This window comes from Camelina sativa, chromosome 1 (assembly GCF_030686135.1).
Source record: "Camelina sativa cultivar CO46 ecotype springtype chromosome 1, ASM3068613v1".
Lineage (NCBI taxonomy): Eukaryota > Viridiplantae > Streptophyta > Magnoliopsida > Brassicales > Brassicaceae > Camelina > Camelina sativa.
This window is the reverse complement of record NC_141880.1, coordinates 10,790,552-10,814,948: the sequence shown is the minus strand read 5'-3', so window position 1 is coordinate 10,814,948 and position 24,397 is coordinate 10,790,552. Positions and strand designations below refer to the sequence as shown.

The window sequence follows — 24,397 nt, the reverse complement described above, 5'->3', positions numbered from 1 at the left end:
CTTCGAGGCACTGCAGAATAAATTATGGGTGATGCAACTACTTCAAATTCCAACAATGAAGCTTATGAGAAACCCCCAAAGTTGGAGCATCAAGGAGAGCCCATGGATCTTGTAACGCGGGAAACACCACAGTTGGCTCAAAACCAACCTCTAGTGATTCGTGATATTACATCAATCCCTGTTGAAACAAGTGAAAGAGGCACTAAGCGTAAGTCTGCTCGAGCATGTGAAGATGAAGGAGCATCCAATTCTAAAAGAAAACTAGCTGATCATTTTACAGTAAAAGCTTCAGGGGAGGTGGTAACCCTGAAGCCACCAACTCCACCATGAGGATACTACACTGGAATTGTCAGGGTTTGAGGAACCCCCTGACAATTCTATATCTAAAGGATATCAATAGAAAGTATAGAGCTGATATCATGTTCCTCGTAGAGACTAAGAATCAAGACGCATATGTACAACAACTCGGTAAAGACCTCCACTTTTCTCACCAATTTTTGATCTCCCCTAATGGTCTTAGTGGAGGACTAGCTATTTTTAGGCAGAATACGGTAAAATGTGACCTTCTCTCATCTTCGACACTTTACTATACGGATATATATATTACAGATGGGCCAACTACCTTTTGTTTGACATATGTCTATGGGAACCCTGAGAAAAACCAAGACAACTACTATGGAATACAATGAAGAATATGGTAAAGAATGGCACCTACCAAGGCAAGCCTAGGGTGGTATTAGGTGACTTCAACGAGATTGAAAACAATTGGGAAAAACATGGGGGGCCACCAAAACCAGAATGGCAGTTTGTTAACTTCAGGAGAATGTTGAGTGCTTCTGGCCTTCATGAAATTAAAACCTATAGAGGTCCATACACTTGGATCAACAACAAAAGCACAAGTACTGTTAAGTGTAAACTGGATAGAGTGTTGGCTACATCAGACTGGAAAGACAAATTCCCGAAAGCCATAGTGCAACTGTTTGAGTGGGTAGGATCAGATCATAAACCAATGATGCTTCAAACAGAATACAACAAATGGAAGGGCATCAAATTATTTCGGTATGACAACAAGTGGAGGAATAATCAAGAAGTCCACAAGGTTATTCAAAACACATGGAACCAGGAGCGCCAGCAGTTACCACCTCATCAATTCAACGAGGCGCTATTGAGATGTAGGAATAGCCTTTTTTGATGGAAGTCAGAGCAAAACCTCAATTCATATAATAAGATCCATCAATTGCATAATGCCCTTCAAAAGGCGTATGATTTCCATCCTCTTGATTTTAATTATATTACAGAGCTTAAATTGAAGGTTCAACATGAATACAGAATGGAGGAGGAATATTGGTGCACAAAAAGTCGAATACAGTGGATGAAAGCAGGGGATAAAAACAAAAGATATTTTCATGAAAAAACAAAGCAAAGAAGAAGCCATATACCTCCATTCAAAATGCAAATGGTAACATCCACCAAACAGATGAAGAGGTTCAAGAGCTTATTAATTCATATTTCTCTGATATATACTCCTCTTTTGGCAATGAGCATCTTGAAGCCATTCTCCAACATCTCCAACTAAAGGTCTCTCATGAGATGAATCAAAAGATCACTGCATTGGTCACAGAGAGAGAAATTTATGATGCCTTATCAAGCATGAATGTAGATAAAGCGCCAGAGCCTGATGGTTTGAATGTGGGCTTCTAAAAATATCACTAAAATGCTATAAAACTAGGTGGATTAAATTTATTACTCATTTCTTTAACACCAGTTATCTAGACCCGCAGTTAAACCACACTCATATCTGCTTTATTCCAAAGTTGAATCACCCACGCAGGTTAAAGATTTTAGACCGATTAGCTTATGTAATATATCATATAAGCTAATCTCTAAGATCTTGGCAGATAGACTCAAACTTTGGTTGCATGCTTTGATATCTAAATTTCAATATGCCTTCATACCTGGCAGATTAATCACACATAACATCATTATTTCTCATGGGCTGTTGCATTCATTACACAAAAAAAAAAAAAAAATTAAACTCCTTTCATGGCATTGAAGCTAGATATAGCTAAAGCTTATGACAAAGTTGAATGGAGTTACATTGAAGCTATCCAGAAAAAAATTGGGTTTTACAGATAAATGGTGCCATTGGGTCATGAAGTATATCACAACAGTATCCTACTCAGTGCTCATCAATGGCTCCCCGTCAAAAAAGATCATACCACAAAGAAGATTGAGACAAGTTGACCCACTTTCTCCTTACCTTTACTTGTTGTGTACAGAAGGGCTATCATCTCTTATTTCTGAAGCTGTTAAAGCAAAACATATACATGGCTTCAAAGCAAGCAGAAACGGACATCTATATCTCATATGTTATTTGCTGATGATTCTCTTTTTTTTTTGTAAAGCTGATGAAGAGGAATGTCACAAAAATCTGGATCTCTTAAGAATTTACGCATCAGCCTCCGGTTAACATGTCATTTCCAGAAGTCGGCTATCCTCTTTGGTAAGACTGTTCATCCAAACAAAATATTAAGAATTCCACTAGAATTACCAAAATTAGAGGCTTTGGGAAATATTTGGAATTTCTAGAGGAAACTAGGAGAGATAAAAGTAATGTGTTCGCCTATATATCTCAGAGAATGCATAATAAGCTGAATGTATTCCAAACTTCTATCACCAGGAGGAAAAGAAGTGTTGATCAAAGTTGTTGCTACTGCTCTACCTACTTATACAATGTCGTGTTTTTTGCTACCTAAAAAATTATTGCTCATCTTTCAGGGCAAATACGAAAGTTTGGTGGTCCGGAGCCAAAGATAAACATAAAATACCTTAGGTTGCATGGAGTAAGTTGACCAGGCTAAAGCAATATGGAGGATTGAGTTTTAAATCCCTCATCAGTTTATTATTGCTTTGTTGGAAAAATAAGCTTGGAGAATGCTCAAAAAACCACAGTCTCTCCTTAGACAAGTCCTCCAAGCAAAGTATTTTTCAAAATCTGAACTGATGGAGGCAAATTTGGGACATCTTCCTAGCCACGCTTGGAGAAGCATTCACCAAGGTATACAACTTATCAAGCAAGGTTTGAAGTGGAGAATAGGGGATGGTAAAACTGTTAGGATATGGAGCGATCAATGGATTGACAATCCCCCTCGCCTAGCCAGGAGTTCACACCAACACCACCAAAATCTCAACTCTCTAAAAGTGGCATACCTCATGAAACCAAAAACATCAAAATGGAGTTCAGAGCGGTTATAGGAGTTAATACATCCAGAAGACATCAAACACATTCATATGATCAGGCCGAGCATCTCTAAGGTACAGACGCTCCAACTTTGATATTTACAAAAAACGGACACTACAGTGTAAGGTCGGGTTACCACCAACTTACAAAAATAATTTCAGAAGTTGATCCATTGGTTAAGAAAGTTTGGAGCTCTTTATGGTCTCTACATGCTCCGCCGAAGATAAAACACCTTTGGTGGTGAGCTCTCTATAAAGCCCTCCTAGTTGCTGAGACACTAATACCAAGACGCATTAAGGTTCCAAGAGATTGCAATCTTTGTGGTTAAGCACTAGAAAATATCAATCACCTTCTCTTCCAGTGCAGAGTAGCAAGAGAAATATGGGAACTTTCACCAATTCCCATTAATCCAGGTCAGTTTGATTCTAATTGCTCTCTCGTTGATTACATTCAAAGGTTGCTTTCTTTTAAAGATGAGGGCTCTCCGAAAGAATATATTTTCCTGTTCATTTGCTGGTGAATATGGAAAGCTCGTAATGATCTTCTCTATGATAACAAAAGATCGGAAATCCCAAATATTATAATTAAAGCCCTTAAGGATCAAAGATCATGGAGGGAGGCTAATAACGATTTAAGGCTTCACGTAGATGCAAACAAGGGGAAAGAAAAGAGTCATGTTTCTGCTAATTGTGTTGGCTTAAGCCAATCCACCTCATTTTACTGTTATACAGATGGATCATGGCTTAACAATGGAAGTAAAGCTGGAATTGGATGGACTCTGCACAATGGTCAAGGCAAATATATTCTAAAGAGATCTTCATCAATTGAACCCATCAGCTCAGCTCTTGAAGTCGAAGCTATTGCAATTAGGGAAGCTCTCCTCCAGATCAAGCGTCTTGACTACCAACCAATTACATTCTATGGAGACTCAAAGGTTATATATACCTATTTGGAAAAAGCTCAAAAACAAGACTGTTGTAACATCCTGTTTTCCTAATTTTAGAAATTGGCCGGTTTGATTTTAGTTCTCCTGGTATAGAGTCGGTTTTGAGAAATCCTAAGAGGGTGTTTATAAGTTTTGGACGCCTCATTCTCCTTTTTGTGGATTGTCGAAACTTAGAGAAAGAGAGAGAGAGCCTTGGTCGATTGTGTTGTCATGTTATTTATGTTGGAACCTGGGTTAGAAACATGTTAGGTTGATGATTTTTATTGGTTTTAATTGATATGGTATTTATATTAAATTGGAGTTGGTTTGGTTTGTCTTCCGCTATACATGTTGATTTGTTGTTGATTTATTATTTGGATTATAATTAAATATTACGGGGTATTTAATTATATTAATATTATTAAAAAAAACGATTGGGTTGTTTCATTTGTCCTTTGGAAGATGTAGCGGAAGTACAATGATACTTAGAGCACATAGCTTTGAGTGATTGCCTCCATGAGTTTAGATTCGTTGGTAGAAATTGTAATGCATTGACTGATGTATTAGCAAAAGAAGCTAGAGTTTAAAATTCTCCCCCGATTATCTCTTGGGTTTGTTAATGATGTACAACTGTTGTATTCATACTCTTAAGTCTTAATAATACAAGTGTTGGCCGACAAAAAAAATAGTAGAATTATCAGTTAAATACAGTATGTAGGGGGCAGAGGCAGACTAGAGTGGCACTAAGTCACATTATGAGCTTATCCCAACTAATTAAGTGTTATAATTTGTAAGGATTTCTGTTTAGTACTTGTTTCGTTGTTACTTGCTTAATTAAGTGATGATATGCATGGTCAAGTTAAATGTGCGAATGTAAAACTGAATTAAAAGCCAAATTTATTTGAGGATAAGAAAGTGTGACTACTTATATTGAATCCCATCTTTAAAAGGTTACACAACAAGAGTAAAATGTTGTGAGATGTTACCACACGATGTTGCTAAAATGCCATGTGATTATATATATATTTGGACAAACGAGTGATTCTATTTGAATGGGGAATACAGAATCCCAAAGTTTAAGAGGTTATAGATATAGACTTTCCCCAAAGTCAGAAGCAAGAACAAAGAAAAATAAAGCATCAAGCAAGAATCCATGATAGCTATGAAACAAGTGCTAAAGAGCAGTTGGAGACATGCATGATCAAGGTTGCAAGATTGGACATCATCAATGAAGTCGAGATATGGCAGATAGGTCACAGTCGAAAGACATTGTGATGTTGGTAGGAAAAACCGAGCCGAAGAGCTCACCGGAGTGAGGAGCACTAGTAGAAGCAGTGCCATGGAGGGTTTCGAGGGGCAAAAGCCCTGGGAGTGGTGGAGGTGTTGCTGGTGGTTTTCTTGAGGGGGTGGTGCTTGAAGTAGTTAGCTAGAAATGTCGAGAGGTGCTTGTTGGTAGAGGGAACTCTAGGACCATAATCACTGTCTCGGTACTTTGGAGTTAGAACTAAAGCGCCAAGGTACTTCAGTAGCTTAGGAGATGAAAGGTTTACAAATGAAGCTAATGCTAGGATACTTAAGCAAAAAGTGTGGAGTCGTAATATAGAAGGTGGATCCTCTCTGCCATGGAAATGGTGATCAACCACACATAATATAAAGACGGTGAGACACTAATATATAAGGCATAGACCTGGTCTTCGGATGAGAGGATGGTTGCAGGGTAATAGGAGCAGTAAGACTCACCAAAGAAGCTACTAACAGGTGCAAAACAAAAGTGTACAGCCGCAACAGCCCAGGTGGATCTTCTCTGCCATGAAAATGGTGATCAAGAATTCCACACAAAGGTTTTAATCGGCTAGCCTATATTATAGAGTATATAACTTCGATCATATGGGTCGTCCAGTAGCGAGAACCGTCTTTTTGATTGGCACCGTGGCGGCGCTGTGGTTAGGTATTAGACACGGACAAAGGAGCAATAGCCCTGCGCTTCATAACAAATGATGGGTTCTGGGGATTAAAAATGGTTTGGGAAACCCAGGTTTTGGATCCAATAGACTGTGATACAAACTGAGCAAGTACCAAAGTTCCAACAGACCCTTTGTACATCCAAGACAACCTAGCTAAATGGGTTCTCTGATGCAGTCTTCGGACACCGAGGCTAGCCAAATAAACTAGGTAGAGTCGGTAGGAGAACAGAGGGTTAGAAAGAAGGAACCTGGGCTTTTGGAAGTTGGACAAGATCTTGCAACTCGGGAGGTAGTCCAGTAGCAAAAGTAGATCTGTCAAACTCAGGGGGTGACTTGTAATCAAGGCGGTAGCCCAGCAACAGAGAGAACACACTGCTCTGACAGTTTCCTCACCAACCGTCGTCTCTGCCTGCCAAGGCTCGGGTGATGTTGGAAAAGAAGATACTGTAGAGACAATTACCATTCCGGATCGGGAATTAGAAAAGCAGAGGGGCTTGGTTTCCACCGGCAGTGAGGCTGAGTCGGGGTTACAGATAGAGGAGCTTGTAAGTCTCCTCCGACCTCTGTATTCGGTGATGCGCGAGCCTGTGCCTGGATCTGATTGATGGATGCGGGTATGCGAAGGTTGCAAAATAAGACTCAAAAGGGGGAAAAAGGAGAGGGCAAGAGGCCTAAGGAAACAGAGAAAGCAGAGAAACGAAGTTAAGGTCTAGATACCCCGACGCCGGCGAGCAAGAACCCCCCGGCGTCAGAGAATTTTGGGGGTAGCGACGCCTCGATATTCGAGCTTGGGAGAGATACTTTAGGTTTTAGATTGCCATGTGATTATATTTAGTCAAAGTTTTTCCTTCTTTTGCTATGAATTGAGTGTTGATAGGATTATATGTCTACTTTTTTTTAAAAGAAATTAGTCTTAAATTCAATAGTGTATTTTTTTTTTCATTTGATGTCCTACGATACCATGTGGGTGAAAATTATTACGTACAGTGTCAATTATATACATAGACGACCTACGTTTTGAACGTAAACCAAATAAACAGAAGTGATTTTTCCATTTTTTTTAATTCACTAGGTTGTGTGTTTTTCCCATGATCTTCTTCTATTTGTGTTGAATCGACATATAATACAGCTGAAAAATTGGATGCAGCTCCACGTTTGTTAAGATTATGATATTTTGTGATTAATAAGATGAGTATTTCTTTGTAATTTAGTATAACTAGGTGCTTTCCCACGTAACGTGTGAGTTGTGGTGTAGTTGGCACTTTCTTGTTTTTTTTGTCTTTTTCATTTTCTCTTTTGTATTATTCGTTTTAATTAGGCATATACGGGCTTCGCAGTCACTTGTATTTAGACACTATATGTTTATACCATTTCGTTCAGATGTGTACAATTGTGGCGATAAAATTTGTAAGAATTATGAGGATGTTGTTTTTTGCTTTTGAGGATCCAATCTTATCATTGATTGATATTGTTCCCAATATATTTATTGTATTTTAGATTTTCTAATTATCTGCTTATGTAAACCTTTCATACGTTGATGTTGCAATAATAAGTTATTTTTTAAAAATAATTATCTTCCGTGTAAGTGATTATGTTTGTATGCCCATGTTTTGGTTTAATATCAATAAGACCGTTTCTGTTTTTCTTTAGTTGGCTTTGAAACCAATTTTGAGTTAAGCAAATAATGGGTCGAATTATGGTGTTAATAAGTAATATAAACTCTTATGTATATATATTGTATATATGTTACTATAATTTTAGCTAACTAAAAAAATTCTGTAATATTTAAATATAATCTTGAATATATATATATATTTATAAATATATATATATATATTTTATTTGTGGGAGGAAGGTAAGGAATTATTGGATAGAAGTTATTTTTGAGTTAAATGACCTTTTATGCTTTTAAAGTGAGTTAAATATTAATCAATTTTATTTGTGTCTTGACTTTTTAAAAAAGGAATACCAAGTGTTTCCTTCCAAATTTGAAGTGACATAGTATTTTAGTTTTCTTATATGATTTTATGAACTTCAATGCAAATGTTTTTTAAAGTAATAAGTACACTCACACTGATTGAATTATGAAATTTGGAGAAACTTTCATTTCGATTAATCATCTGCTCTTTTAAATATATTAAATAAGTATGTTGTTGTTCCTACAAATAGGACAATATATATTATAGTTTAACCATGGAGTTAAGTAATGGAAATGGAACTTGTGATTGCAAGAAAAAATGCTTGTATATATTATGTTACACCAAATTAAAAAAAATAAATATGAATAGATTAGAAAGTCAAGAAATATAAAAGAAATATTTTTTTTATATAAATAAAATAAAAATTGAAAACAATGTTAAATATAGATAATAATTTCTAAATTAAAATATAGTATCAAACTCCTACAAGTTACAATACATATGAGATATAACAACATTTGATATTGGTAGGAGAGGAGGAGAGAATGATTACTATAAGATGATAATCCAAATTAGATAATGAAGATGAATCAACAAATAAAACAATGTAATATATATATATATATATATATAATACTTTCTAAATTAAAATATAGAATCAAACTCTTACAACACATATGAGATATAACAACATTTGATATTGGTGGGGGAGGAGGAGAGAATGATTACTTATAAGATAATAATCCAAATTTGATAATGGAGATGAATCTTTTAAAATAAGAACAGTGTAAAATTTATATCATGTAGTCTCTAAAATTAAAATTTAGCATTAAAAATTTACAATGATATTTCATTTGTTTTTTACAACCCATACAACAAAAATAAGAAATCAAAAATAAATAAATAAACGAAAAATGATTTGAGGTATTGTAGAAGAGAATAAGAGAATGTGAAAATGAGATAGTAAAAAAATGCCAATATGAGAGAATGAGAGATTGAGAGAATGATTATTTATATGATAAGAAATGATGGAAGTTACATTTAGAATTATGGAGTTACAATAGTAATTTATTGTGTTTGAATAAAATTGAGTGGTGGAATATGAGTAATGCATAATTTATTTTATTTTCAGTTATAATTTTATTTTAATGTGTGAGTTAAATGTATTGTGTTTATTGGGTCTTAAATACTGTTTAAAGCAATTAGAAAGCAAATAAAAAATCATAAAATTAGAAAACATTAAATGAAAATCAACCAATAAGGAGAGACCAAAACCTTACTTTTATATATATGATATATTGCTTTCAACTTTGAAATGAGAAATATATTATAAACAATAATTTTACATGAGAAATATATTAATTTAGCCAACCAAAATATGAATATAAGTTAGCCAACCAAAATAATTAAAAAATATTAAAATTTAACCAAAAACATTTTCTTTTGAAAAATAAATAAGTTAGTAGGAGGAATGAATTAATGTACAATTATTGGATAGGAGTTACATTTGAGTTAAATGGAGTTACATACCTTTAACTATAAATAAATATTTTAATGTTTTATAACCTAAAATAAAAGGAATACCAAGTGGCTGAATCAAAATTCACATGATTTGGTTGTTTGTTGATATAAACTCAACACTTACACATAATTTTTCAAAATAAAAAAATATTACTTTTGAAGTGACAAACTAAATTAGTTTTCTTATAAAATTATATGAACTTCAATCTCAATAATTTTTAAACCCCAAGAATAACTTATATCTTTTTGTTTTTTTTTTGGTTTTCACTCATCAATTTAATTTATAGTGCTAGATTTCATACTAATGGTTTCATCTTTAGAGAATTTAGTTAAATAGTATTTTTAAAATTATATTTTATTTTTATATTTCAGTTCCAGTTGAATATGATTTCTTTTTTGGATCATTTTTTATTTTGATGAAATACACAAAAACCAATTGTTTAATTATGTTCTTTTTGTTTTAAAAAACCTCAAATCATAAAATATATATATATATATATATTATATTGATCTTTGCAGATTTATCAATTGGATCACAAAACAAAATAGTTTTTATAAATAGAGTTGATAGACTTTACAAAACAAAATAGACTTTATAAATGAATAATTATATTGATCTTTATAAATTATTAAAAATGATACATGAATATGTGAGATAACCGGAGACATAATAGATCATTAGATATGGATCATTTCAACTTCATGATCTTATTGTGTGGTGAATATTGTAGGAAAGTATGAAAATTATGACTTATAAGATGTTAATATAAAATAGACAATGGAGATAAACCTTTGAAAAGATTAATATATATATATATATATATATATATATATATATATAAGATATACATATCATACAAACTCTAAAACTAAGCTTTTACAATGATATTTGATTTGATTTTTTATAACCCATACAACAACAATAACAAAAAACACAAAACAAAAAAAAGAGATTAATTGAGAGTAGTGGAAGAAGATGAGAGAATGAAAGAATGATAGACTTAGAGAATAAGATGATGAGTATTTATAGGAAGAGAAATAATGAAAAATTACATTTAGAAAAATGAGAGTTACAATTTTAATTTATTTTTTTTGTTTTAATACAATTGATTAACCCATCTTAGTGGAGAAATAAAGTTAATGCATAATTTACAGAGGGAATTTACATAATTTCAGTTTTATATTATGTGAGTTAAATGTGAAGATTAATTGTTTTTAAATTTGTGTTTTAATATAAATATATTTTTTTGTTAAAATTGCATTGCTAAGTGGACCAATAAATATAAATAACTTTTATATATATGATTGAAAGGGTAGATTGCTAATGTACTTAAAACAATGTTAACATAGATATGATGAACTTTTCATCGAGGATAAAACTGTATTTATAACCTGTATTTTTGTAAAAATATTAACAGTCTCTAGATACTTTTAAGAAGATGAATTCTAGCACTTAAGAATTCATACAAACATACTTGTAATTTTTGTACATTTTGAATTGATTTGATCTCATTCATATGTGAATGTGACAAAATGAGAAGAATAATTAGTCAGCGAATTCGTTGTAAATAAAAGAAAAACCATAAAGCAATCATTACCTATATTGTAAATAATAATATTCAGGATGTTATTGTATATTTTGAATTGATTTGATCCGATTCATATGTGACAAAAATGATAAGATTAAGTCAGCTAATTCGTTGTAAAATAAAAGAAAAACCAGAAAGCAATCATTACCTATATTGTAAATACTAATATTCTTTATGGAATTTTGTTCTTGTAATTTTTAGAATAAATGATACAAAAGAGAATGGTCAACTTGTACTAACCAACAAACCCACTAGCACATCCCGACAATTAATTGTGCTTTAAAAAATTGACATATTTCTCTCATATACATAGCGCATCTAGACATAACACCGCGAGATTATCGGAGGAGTTATTGCCCGAAGACATGTTTTTGGTTTTATGGGTTTCTCTTTTCCTTTTCCTATGAAACACTTGTGTAGTTTCTTAAAATTTATCCACATACAAATGACCAATAGTAGTATTCCACATAAGCATCTAAAATTAATTTCATTTGCAGAAGTTGGTTGATTAATAAAAAAGCTTTTGATTCTATTAATATAAAATGTCATGTGATTATATAGTCAAATTTTTTCCCTTTTTTTTTGCTACGAATTGACCGTTGACAGGATTCTCTACTTCTTTTAAAGAAATTAGTCTTAAATTCAATAGTATATTTTTTTTTTCATTTACTGTCCTACAGTATCATGCCCGTGAAAATTATTAGGTACTGTGTCAATTATATACATAGATGACCCTATGTTTTAAACGAAAACCAAATAAACATAAGTGATTTTTCCATTTTTTTTAATTCGCTAAGTTATGTGTTTTTCCCATGATCTTCTATTTGTGTTGAATCAGCATATAATAGAGCTGAAAAACAGGATGCAGCTCCATGTTTGTTAACAAGAAATTGATAAAACGAGTGAACATTGTAAGATCTGAACTCGATTACAATTAGATTTTAGTCAATTGATCGAATTGTTGGTATGTGTGATCATTTTCTGCTTGGTTGTTGAGTCATTTCTCTCGGATCTAAAAAAAGAAATGGGACACATGGATTTGTTTAGGACAACCAATGAAAGATTTAAATGTGTTTGCATGAATCCATTAACTGTTCTTATTGATTGTTACTAAATCAACAAAACAATAACTTAATAATCAAAATATATTATTTTGTTCATATAGACAACTAAAATTCACCAAAATACATATACTTTTATAGATACCTAATCAAATCTTTCATATTCTAACTAATCTTTAGTTAGAGCAGGCTCAGATTTTGTACAAAAACTTACATATAAGAATGTTACATAGAACTAATAATTCATTTTAGAATTTTCTAGTACATAATTAAAATACTCTAGGATAACCACAAAACAACCAATTGTCATAAAATTATAACTAAATCTGACAATCAATAATCTAGGATAACCACAAAACAACCAATTTTCATAATTGTCATAATTCTAACCCATAATGTGAGCACAACATTTTTTTTCTCAACTTTTACTAGTAAATTTTTAATTTTGGTGTTTAAAGGCAAATTGGTAACGTGTAATCAGTGTTGTGCCTACATTATTAGAGAGCGGAAGCAGCTAAAAATATTCCAGTTTATATTAAACCACAACGTTTACTATACTAACCAAATTTTTTAATTAGCTATTTTGATTTTTTTTGTTTAAAATTTGCAATAATAAAAATAAGATAATACAATAAAATTTTGATAACGAATATTGGAAGAATTCATTCAAATGGCCTTAAAATGAAAAAAACTAAGAAATGGAATATATTTTGCGTCATAAGGTTTGCATAATATCATTCCTTTTGACATTGTTAACCATCATGCTCAAATTCTTTATATTTTTCTCAGCTTCAATTATTTGATGCATTTTATTTTATTTGTCAAACAATTATTCGATACATTGGTTTTTATTTTTATTTTTTATTTCAGTAAACATATTCTCCAAACATTCTTAAGAAGAAGTTGGATAATAATCCTCGGAAGCAAGTATGTTCAAATAGAATAATATTTAAAGAGTTGATTATAGCCTCCACCAAGAGCTAATGCATCACATTTTTTTATTTGCTCGTAAGATTCCATTGGATGGGTTACTAGACGTTCCTAAGAGATGCATGTCTAAGGCCATGAAACACAAAAGCTAATAAATTACACTCATCTTTTAGTTTAACATGAAATGAGAATTATCATTGCTATCATTTGAAATTTATTGTAATCTTTCTATACATATCCATATCGCTATTTTAGTTTCTCGGAACCTGGAAGCATCTACTAACAGCTAACATGTAGTACTAGTAGGAAGATGTAAATTGAAGCCCTCGAACCTAGATCTTTCAAATAATTCATTGACAGAATCGGCATGATTAGCAAATATCACTAACCATTTCTGCATCCTCTACGCTCGTTAATGAATTTACATGAGTGGCGGACTGGTCAAAATATCTATAAGTTCTGGAACATGTTTTCACTTATAACCGGGTTTTCTCGTCCCAACGTTACTTCTCTTTGGATCCCAAGCTGGCCTGCTAGGGAAAAAACAAAAAGCACAAATTGATAATTGTAAGGAGGTCAAAATAGAAAAAATTATTATAAAACTTAAAGGCTATATATAATAGAAATCGAGAATTCTAGGAGACCCCCTTTTAAGTCTTAGTAAGTACGCTCGGCTAAATGAAGAAGAGTTGATGTCTTCATGATATAGACTGATAGTAGAAAGAGACGAGGAACTTGTGAGGTGAGATGCGTCTCATTTAAGCGAGTAATATATATGTTGATAAAGATTTTGCTGTGTTTGATGGGGTCGTGTTACACTCTCCATTTGTTGACCCGCCTCCTCACTCCTTGACTGTGCTGTGCATGTACACATCATATCATTCGTTTCATATTAGAAACTCGTATATTCTTACAAAAATATTCAAAAGAGATTCAAGTATGAGTGTATAGGATTTAATCTTACACGATGTGTGTCACAATGGTAGAGTCTTCTCTCTCCAAGAAAAAGGTTTCTTTATCTTAACTTCGGCAGCCCTCAAGTAGTAGGGCCCTAAGACCATCATTACCGATGAGTGCTTAGACCATCATTACGTGTGAGTGTTTATACGAGTAATTCATAGATATTATTTTAATGTTTTGTAAAAGATGATTTATTGAACAAATAAATAAATTATAAAATAAGAATTTGACCAATAATTTAAAGCCAAGTGTCATGTGAGTTGCTCAGCTAGATTCTCAGATTGCTCAAACCAGAATCAATTTTAACTCTCTTTCCTGTTTTTTCATTATTTTTAATATATTAGAATCTTTTGAGCAACTCTGCCAGTGTACTTGCTCTGAACCAGAAAGTCGATGGATAAGCAAGCTAAGTGTTGTTAGTTGACAAGTTAAAACATCCAACAAGCTAAGAGAACATTAGTATTATATAAATGTTGTAATTCATCTTTGTTATGGCAGATATAAGCACTTTAGCAATTTCGTCATCTTCCTAAATGAACTAATTGACGAGACTCTAACTGAAGCAAATATGGCCTTACGCTTTCTTCAAAACCCTTTGTAAATATTGCGATGGAAAGACGGGTGATGATTTGAACCAGAAAAAGTGCTTCTGCAGATCTTTTCATCAAATATCTATAACTATCAATATAGCTGTGTGCGTGCATGACAACAAGACCAAAATTATAAACCAAGCAGATGGAAGAGCAAACCAGAACAAAAACTTAGAACTCTCTTACATCTTTTACTAGGCATCTCACAACTGATCGGATCTTGCTTTCAAGCTCATGCATAACATCAGTAGAAAAACGACAAATCACCACTTCATCATCTGCGGATATGGTACCAGAGATGGTCTTTTTTGACATTATACGACTGTTCCATATTGGGTACAGTAATCTTGATGAAAAATATATAATCCTCTGTAAGCATCCGAACGAAAGAGGTCGCCTTCTTGAGCAACTCGGACAAATGTACGATCACCAAGCTGTAGCGTTCTCAGCTTTTTCAGTTTCTGGAAAACGTTAATTGCTATCAGTCCAATCTTGTCGTCAAACTTATTTACTCCACCCATTATCATGCAAGTCAAAATCAAGCACATGGCGGCCGTTTCACCATCTCCGAAATGGGAGACAAAAGCAGAAAAGGAAGCTGATGAATCCTCTTCATCTAGAATCTTAATTAAGATATCGACGGGCCTACTGATAATCAGTTCTGTCACAGTCGTGGTGCTAAACAACAAAATCTTCTGCCTTGGCAAAATATGTTGGGTCAAAAAATCATCTCCGTCCCTGAGTATTCCACATGTTTTTTCATAAGACTTTCCAAAGACATCTGAATATAAAGACGCGGTAGGAGCAGTATCAAGAGTGGGGAGCAGTAGGAGGAGTATCAGGAGTTTTCTATATTAATTTCGAAACATGTGAAAGATTAGTGGTTTTGATTGTTTATTACAACTAGATTTTAACATCACCTACATGGCGGGACAATATTGTTATAACAAAAAAAAAAATTCTATTATATTGTGGTTGTTAATTGTATTTTGATTTTTAATTCTAAAATTTGATCAATTGTATACCGCGGACACGACAAGACAGCTATTTAGTTTTATTTATAATAATTTTATACATTTTACTGTATTGAATTTCTTATGGTTATAAAATTAAATTTTTAGAGTTTTTAGATTTAGCCCATGAAAAAATTATTCTTACATTATTATTTTTAAAAAAATTTATTGTTTTTAAATTTAATCCTTAAGTTTTTAGTGTTTTTAGATTTAACCCGCACAATAATTATATCCGTGAAAATTACTATGCGGTATACCGCATGTTAAATTATATTATAAATACTCTAATTTATTAGATTTAACCCATGAAATGATTATTCTTACATTTTTTTATCCTCATATTAATAACCATTAAAGATTTTAATTATTTTATATCAAACAGTATAGTTATTATCAAATATTAGAGTTTTTTCAAGGAAAATAAAAAAGATATTGTATATATATTTTGGAATATGATATTAAGTGTAATAAGGTTCTAAATATAAAATTTGTTTTAAAAAATTATAAACCAAATTGGTAGAGATATTTTAGGAATCTAATTGATGTTTTTGTGTAATTTTTTAGGGGTTACCTTTATAAATAAATATAACTTAAAAGGTAGAATACCGAATATACCTCAAAAATGTTAATATAGATGTTAATGTAGATAGTAATGGCACTGTAGCTATATATGGTATGCATGAGTCCATGCATTATGTGTTAACTCTCCTCAAACCAGAAGCTTCGACTCTTTTTAGTTTCTCCCATATGGCTATATTCATTTCATGTTGGAAGTTAGAAATCTTACTTTGGCATGATAACATCTCCCTTTCCTAGTGCTAGATTTGACTAGTAGAGCACTCCTCGCCGCCTTTGGAGTTGAGTGCAATTGAGGCTTGGAGGGCTTGAATACGGCTGCTCTTCCGGACCATAGTCTGCTGGATGTCCTTCCTTCCAATGGTGTTAACAGTATTCATGCCGTTCCTCATCTGCTAAAAAAGATTAGACTTTCGAAATGTTATAAGTTTTTTGGTTTTAGAATTGAATGTGTAATATTTTGAAAACATTATTGACAATAAATTACAAATTAAATTAAAGTATTTCCCACTCCTAAATGACAAATTAAATTAAAGTGGTCAAAAATCGTTGGTGGCAAATTCTTTTTGGTCACAAATTGTTCAAAAATTGGTGAAAAGAATTCTTTAGTTATATAGAAAATGTAAATAAAAACCAAAAATTGCTCAAAAATAAAATTCTTTAGTTAAAGGAGGAGACAACAGCAAGCAAGGGCTGCTATGGAGAGAGAGAGAAAGAGAGAGAGCTTCATGCACATTCCTCAAAAAATGCTATGTTTTATTAGGCTTGATGTGGATGACAAGTGAGGATAATGCTGTTGACTGTTGAGGAGTCCTTCCCGAATCTGATAAGAAAGTAGATTCCTTCGGCAAGGATTGTGGAAGCTTTGAAAGGAAAATGATACGTTGCAATCTCTTTCTTAGGAAATATGGGTTTCTATTGTGTATTGCACCACTCTCTTTGTGTCCCATTGTCAAATCGATGGCTTTCTTGTTTCAAGGTATTGATACAAACTCAAAACCTAGCTCCGGTGTGGTAATTAGTTTTCTTAAAACGTTTAATTTGACATAATTAATAATCAATAACTAGTTACATGATTTGTTTGTATAAATAAAGAAAAACTAAAGGCAATGTATCTATTGCGAGAAAATTTTATTGAAAACAGATTGTACCACTAGGATCCCTTGTGAATTGTGATTAGCATTGGTAAGCTTGATGGAGAAGTTATAAGAGACTCTCTAGGGTTGAACAATAAAATACAAAAATGTAAACACATTAACTCTTAGAATGCATATGAACTAAGTTAAAATTAGAGAATTTGTTAGAAATTCTCCTTTTCAGATTCCCTTTTTCAAAAATATCTTTTTGTTTTAATATTTTCATTTTTGTCCTTTTTACACAATTAAACTATGTTAAATCAATTTTTAGAAATGTTTGTTTAGGTTTGGATTCTTTATTTTATATTTAAGAGCATCTCCATCCCCACTCTATTTTAGAGTCAAAACTCTATTATAAATCAACATTTTCTCCAACACTACTCTATATTTTACTCTAAAATAGAGAAAATGATGAGATTGCTCTATATTTAGAGTAACACTATTCTCAACTCTATTTTTTTACACTACCTCTGTTTTAGAGTCAAGTATAGAGTAACACATTGGAAAAAAACCATGCTCTATTTTAGAGTTACTCTATATTAGAGTAAAAAATAAAGATATACATTGGAGATGGTCTAAGATATAGTTTTAAGGGGGTAAGTTTTAGTATTTGAGGGTTAGCGTTTAGAATTTAGTTATTTTGTATACTAAAACAGAATATTTTTGAAAATAGACAATATAAAGTGGTATTTTTGAAAAGTGACCTAGAAAATGAGTATTTTTGAAAATGTCTCTTAAAATTATTAAATATGTATATAAAATATCACCTCCTCAAAACTTTTTTGATGCTTTTGGTGCCTCTTGTGACTTTTTTTTTAGTGGAAAATTGAGTCTACATGCATTGCTGATTGATTTACGGTACTATGTTTGAGGACTAGTATTTGCAGTTTCGTATAGAGCTATTGACTTTTTTTAACCAGATTATGTTTTGCCAAAGAATATCAGGCTCTGTATTTTGATGAGAAAATTGTAATATATCATTGACAACAAAGGAATATATACTTGTATAATGCAACTATGTAACATTTCAAATCAAGTGTCTTTCTAGAATGTGACTCATTGATTCAATGTTTACCTTTTTCGCTATTTCCTGCTAAATTCCGTCATACATCCCTTCTTGCTTATCTTTGTTTCCGCTTTCTCTGTTTACAACACTTGATTCTTAGTTTTGATTATATGTAAATTGGTGAATATGAGTTTTTTTGTAGATATGTTTCTAGTAGTTTAAAACTTTAGGGTTCATATGTCGAGATCAAATAGGTATATACTCACCAAATATAGCTGAAGGGAGCATCCAGGGTAACATTTTAGTGTGAGCTTTACTGGTTTGATTCAACTTGGAAAACTGAACACCAACTATCTAATCTAAAGCATGCAAAACCTGATTTTTGGGTTCCGCTTCTCCAATAAACATGAATAATAAATCTTTTAGTTTTTACCTAAGTAATAATTAGATGTGTACTTATTATTATTATTCTTCTTATTATTATTATTATTATTCAGTTTGGGAAAAAAAGTATTACAAATATGCTATAAGAAGAAAGAAAAAAATACTGAGAGATTAATTTTAGATTTCCCTCTACAGCTCCTCATGTTGCCAAAGTTCATGTCATTGTGAATAAAATTTGGCCACTAGGTGGTAAAACAGTTAAGATTGATGCATATGAGGTTAACGCCAACACAATCAAATTCAAAATCAGAGATAACTCGGTGCGTTCTAGGGTTCTTCGTCGAGGGATATGGAATATTGCTAATATGCCTATGCTAGTCTCTAAGTGGACTCCAATGATTGCAGATGCTCAGCCTGAACTTAAGACTCTCCCTATGTGGGTCACTCTGAAAAATGTACCGCATAAACTGTTTTCATGGGAAGGCATTAGTTTTCTCTCCAGTCCGGTGGGGATGCCTAAACGTCTACATCCAGAAACAGAGTTATATAAAAGTTTTGAAGAGGCTAAAGTTTTTGTGGAGGTTGATTTGACCAAGGATCTGCCTGCATCGTTTCGGTTTCAATCAGCTAGAGGTCTTGATGTAGTGGTTGAATACAAATATACATGGTTACCGCCTCGTTGTGTAACTTGCTCTAAATGGGGTCATTTGGCTGATGTTTGTTTACAACAACAAGCTGCTGCAGTGGATTCACCCTTATTTCTGCCAGAGACTTGCTTTGACCCTTCTCCCGTAAGGGTTGACCCGTTAGCCACACAACTGGCTGCAACAGAGAAATCACGGGTTTTCACTAACCTCGTTCCGCAGAAGCAGGACACTACTGCTGATGAGATTTCTATGCCAAAGGATCAAGTCACCACAAAAGCAGGTTGGACAGCAGTCTCGCCTGCTAGCAATAGTCGTATGCAGGTTTCTGCGCAGGTGGAGACAGATAGTCTCGTTTCTCCCTCTCGATTTTCGGTTCTCATGGAGGAAGATTCCGTAGAAGCCGAGGAGGGTGAGGAAGAAGGTGAAATTGTGCCAAAGGATTCTGATCCACCTGCGGTTTCTGATACGTTGGCAACTGCAGGATCTCATAGTATCCGTCAATCTCTCCCACGTGCCTCCAAGACTCAACATAAGGTTATCATCGACCCAAATACTCTTAGGACACGGATCTCGGGTGTTTTGACAAAGAAGGGTCCCTTTCGAAAACCTTAAATATGACAAGTTTTTTCTGGAATGTCCGTGGTCTAAACAAAACTTCAAAACATTCCATTATCAGTCGATGGGTAAATAGTAGTTCTATGCAGTTTGGTTACCTACTTGAGACGCGAGTCAAGGAAAGTAGAGTAGATAAGATATTTTCCTCTGTTTTGAAAGGTTGGTCTTCTTTATGTAATTATGAGGCGCATCCTTTAGGTCGTATATGGGTGGTCAGGCGGGATATAGGGAGACTTACTCCAGTCTTCAAGAGCAGTCAAGTAATTACGTGTTCAGTTCTGTTGGCGGGTGGAACAGAGGAGTTCTTTTGTTCCTTTGTTTATGCGTTGAATTCTTTAGAGGAGAGGAGGATTCTTTGGGATGACTTACGATGTCACCATGATTCTCCATTGTTTAGAAATAAGCCATGGCTGATCAGTGGTGATTTCAATGAGATTTTGGAGAGTGGAGAACACTCTAGTCATGATCATATGCAGTTTAATACGTTGGGGATGCGTGAGTTTCAAGATGTGGTGCGACATTGTTCACTCACAGATTTGGGACACCATGGTCCACTCTACACTTGGTGCAATAAGAGAGATGAGGGTCTGATCTATAAGAAGCTGGATTGAGTATTGATTAATGAGCATTGGGGAGATCGGTTTCCACATTCATAGTGTTTTTGAGGCAGGTGGTTGCTCTGATCATGCCAGAGGTCGCATCATCCTGGAGGCTGCTGCAACGGGAGGCCGCAGGCCTTTCAAATTTGTTAATGCACTGGCTAAACTACCTCAATTTCATGAGGTGGTTGCAAACCATTGGAATGGCACTACCCCACTCTTTCCTTCTACATCTGCTATGCATCACGTATCTCCAAGAAATTAAAAGACTTAAAACCAAGCTTGCGTTCTTTGGGAAAAGAGCAGTTTGGTGATTTGTCCAAACAGATACGTGAGGCTCACGAGGTACTTTGTCAAAAGCAAGCTACTACCCTGGCAAATCCGACTCAACAAGCGCTTTTAGAGGAGTCAACTGCTTATTCTTTGTGGACTCATCTTGCTGAACTGAAGGAAGATTATCTTAAGCAGAAAGCTAAGATTCATTGGCTAACTGTGGGAGACATGAACAATGCATATTTTCATAAAATGGTCAGTATCCGCAAAATGCAGAACTCTATTCGTGAGCTATGTGGTCCAAATGGGGAATTGTTGCGAACTAAAAATGAGCTAAAAGGGGAAGCAAAGCGGTTTTTTAAGGACTTCCTTAATCAACAGCCTACTGATTTTGTGGGAATGACAGTGGAGGAGCTACAACATCTGTTGCTTTTTCGATGTCACGAAGAGGACAGAGCAATGCTTACAAAGCCGGTTACTGCTGATGAGATTCAGCAGGTTGTTTTTGCGATGCCAAGTTATAAATCTCCCGGACCTGATGGATATACCAGTGAATTTTTCAAGGCTTCATGGTCGGTAATTGGTTCAGATGTGATTGCTGCGGTGCAGTCTTTCTTTCTTAAAGGTTTTCTCCCTAAGGGTATAAACACTACTATTCTCGCACTAATACCAAAAAAGGATGATGCTACTGAAATGAAAGATTACCGGCCAATTTCCTGTTGCAATGTGCTGTATAAGGTGATATCTAAGTTGTTGGCCAATCGTCTTAAGAATCTTCTCCCTAAGGTTATTGCCCAGAACCAATCTGCTTTTGTTAAAGAACGTTTGTTGATGGAGAATGTCTTGTTGGCAACAGAGGTTGTTAAGGATTATCACAAAGACTCTATCTCATCTCGTTGTGCGATGAAAATTGATATCTCAAAAGCTTTTGATTCGGTACAATGGGATTTCTTGTTGAACACGCTTGAGGCATTACACTTCCCAGATCAGTTTATTCACTGGATTCGACTTTGCATTTCGACAGCTACATTCTCTGTTCAAGTGAATGGTGAATTGGCGGGCTTTTTCAATAGCTCTCGCGTATGAGGCAAAGTGGTGCCCTCTCTCCCTACCTGTTCGTTATATGCATGAATGTTGTATCCCATCTGATTGATCAAGCCGCAGTTAGTAAGCGCATTGGCTATCACCCTAAGTGTAAGAACATAGGGCTCACCCACCTCTGTTTTGCCGATGATTTGATGGTTTTCGTTGATGGTCAACAATGGTCGATTGAGGGTATCATTGAGATCTTCCAAGAGTTTGCGGGTCAGTCGGGGCTTCGAATCAGTCTGGAAAAATCCACCCTCTATATGGCTGGGATGACAGATCAACAACGTGATCAAATCTCCACAAACTTTCCCTTTGCCACTGGACAATTACCGGTCAGATATCTCGGCCTCCCACTTCTTACCATGCAAATGACTACAGCTGATTATGCCCCACTCGTGGGCAAAATTCGACTGAAAATCAGTTCATGGACTGCTCGATCACTGTCTTACGCAGGTCGTCTCACTCTTATCTCCTTTGTTCTTATGAGTGTCACAAAATTTTGGCTATCTGCCTATCGTCAACCTGCAGGGTGTCTCCGGGACATAGAGAAAATGTGTGCTGCTTTCTTGTGGTCAGGACCGAACCTTAACCCCAAGAAGGCAAAGATAGCTTGGACTGAAATTTGTAAACCGAAACAAGAGGGAGGTTTGGGTCTGAAATCCCTTGTTGATGCTAATAAGGTCAGTTGTTTGAAGTTAATATGGCGAATCCTCTCGAAACAAGATACCCTCTGGGTGAAATGGATTTGGACATATCTAATACCGAAGGAATCCTTTTGGTTAGTTAACAATGGCTCTACGGTAGGGTCCTGGATGTGGAAGAAACTTCTCAAGTATCGGGAAATGGCAAAAACAATGTTTAAGGTGGAGGTTAATAACGGGGCTTCAACATCATTCTGGTATGATATATGGTCGCCAATGGGATATTTAATTGACCTAGTGGGACCGATAGGGTTCATTGATTTGGGCATTACGCAGGGTGCAACGGTCCAATGTGATGAATGCCTCGTAACTGAACGGAAGTGATGTTGTCAATTTAAACTTGCATTGTAAGGTGATGATATGCTAATCTGTGCTCCAGTTTCTAATTTTGATGATTAGCATTCTGGTTTTGTATAGTTAGTTCGGAGAACCATCTGTTTCGCCGGTTATTATAGCTTCATGACTCTTGGTCGGGTCAGTCGGATGTAGTGTCCGTTTTAGGTTTAAGACCGGAACAGAGAAAGCTGGAGAGACCAAGCTTTTCTGATAATGCACCTCTGGGTGTTGAAGCTATTGAGACAAGTTCTATACGTCGATCATGAGGATCTCATAGCTGGATTTTGAGCTGTTTTCAGTAGTAGCTTAGGCCTCCTCTGTGTTAGTATTTGTTTTCGTGTCATTGGATCAATTTAGGTGGTTTTTTCACTCCGAGTTGTGGAGTGTTATCTATCTCATAGTGGTAAAAAATGCAATGGTTCTCGATTGGGTAGCGTTGGATCCGCCTATTGTTCCAGGGTTGTACTTGATCAACCATTGCATTTGTTTTGGACCAAGTCTACAGAGGTGAATGTAATGTACCTTTGATTTGGTGAATGAAAATTTGATGTTGAGCCCAAAAAAAAGAAAAACAAACAAACGTAACTTGATAGAGTTTTGTTAGGGGTCGAATCCACAGAGACTCAAGATCAAACACAATAAATTATAGAGTTTTGTTATTACGTTAAACGAATTAAATTGTATTAAAAATGAAAGAATACAATGCTAAATATTAAAATCACTACAAGAAAACATGTCTTTTGCGATGGACATATATATCGCGAATCCCCCGCAAATCGGCAAAAGTGAGAGATTTGCGAGGAACGTCCCTTCCTCGCAAATCGCTTCTCGCAAATTGGTCAACGTTGCAAATCCCTCGCAAAACTTGCGAGGAATAATTTTCCCTCGCAAATCTCACGCATATTGCGAGGAACTTTTTGTCTAGCAATATCCTCGCAAATTTTGTATCTAGTAAATCCCTTGCAAATTTGCGATACATTTGCAATTAATATTTCCGTCGCGAATTCTAATAACGGTATAAAAAAAAATTAAAAATTTTGATTTTGGTAAGCCTAATTAATACTAAACCCTGTAATTAAAATTAAACTTGTAATTAAAATTAAACCTTGAAAACTTATGCAAATTAAAGCTGTAATTATAAGTACTAAGTTTACAAAATAAGTTAACAAATCCTAATAACCGATTTTGTTCTACACATGAGAGGTTCAAAGGATAAAAGAGAGATCATTACATATGAGAGGTTCAAAGGATAAAAGAGAGTTCATGAGTGTTTATTACTGTCCGGTGGTAGGTTCTCCGGTGGTTGCATCTCTGGTCGCAGG

The 24,397-nt window shown here is 34.3% G+C and overlaps 2 pseudogenes; both read left to right on the top strand.

Annotated features, from left to right (window-relative positions):
• The first annotated feature begins 326 nt into the window (after nt 1-326).
• Nucleotides 327-6,735, top strand: LOC147949754 (uncharacterized; annotated as a pseudogene).
• An 11,933-nt stretch (nt 6,736-18,668) lies between these two features.
• Nucleotides 18,669-23,063, top strand: LOC147949753 (uncharacterized; annotated as a pseudogene).
• The last annotated feature ends 1,334 nt before the right edge of the window (nt 23,064-24,397 follow it).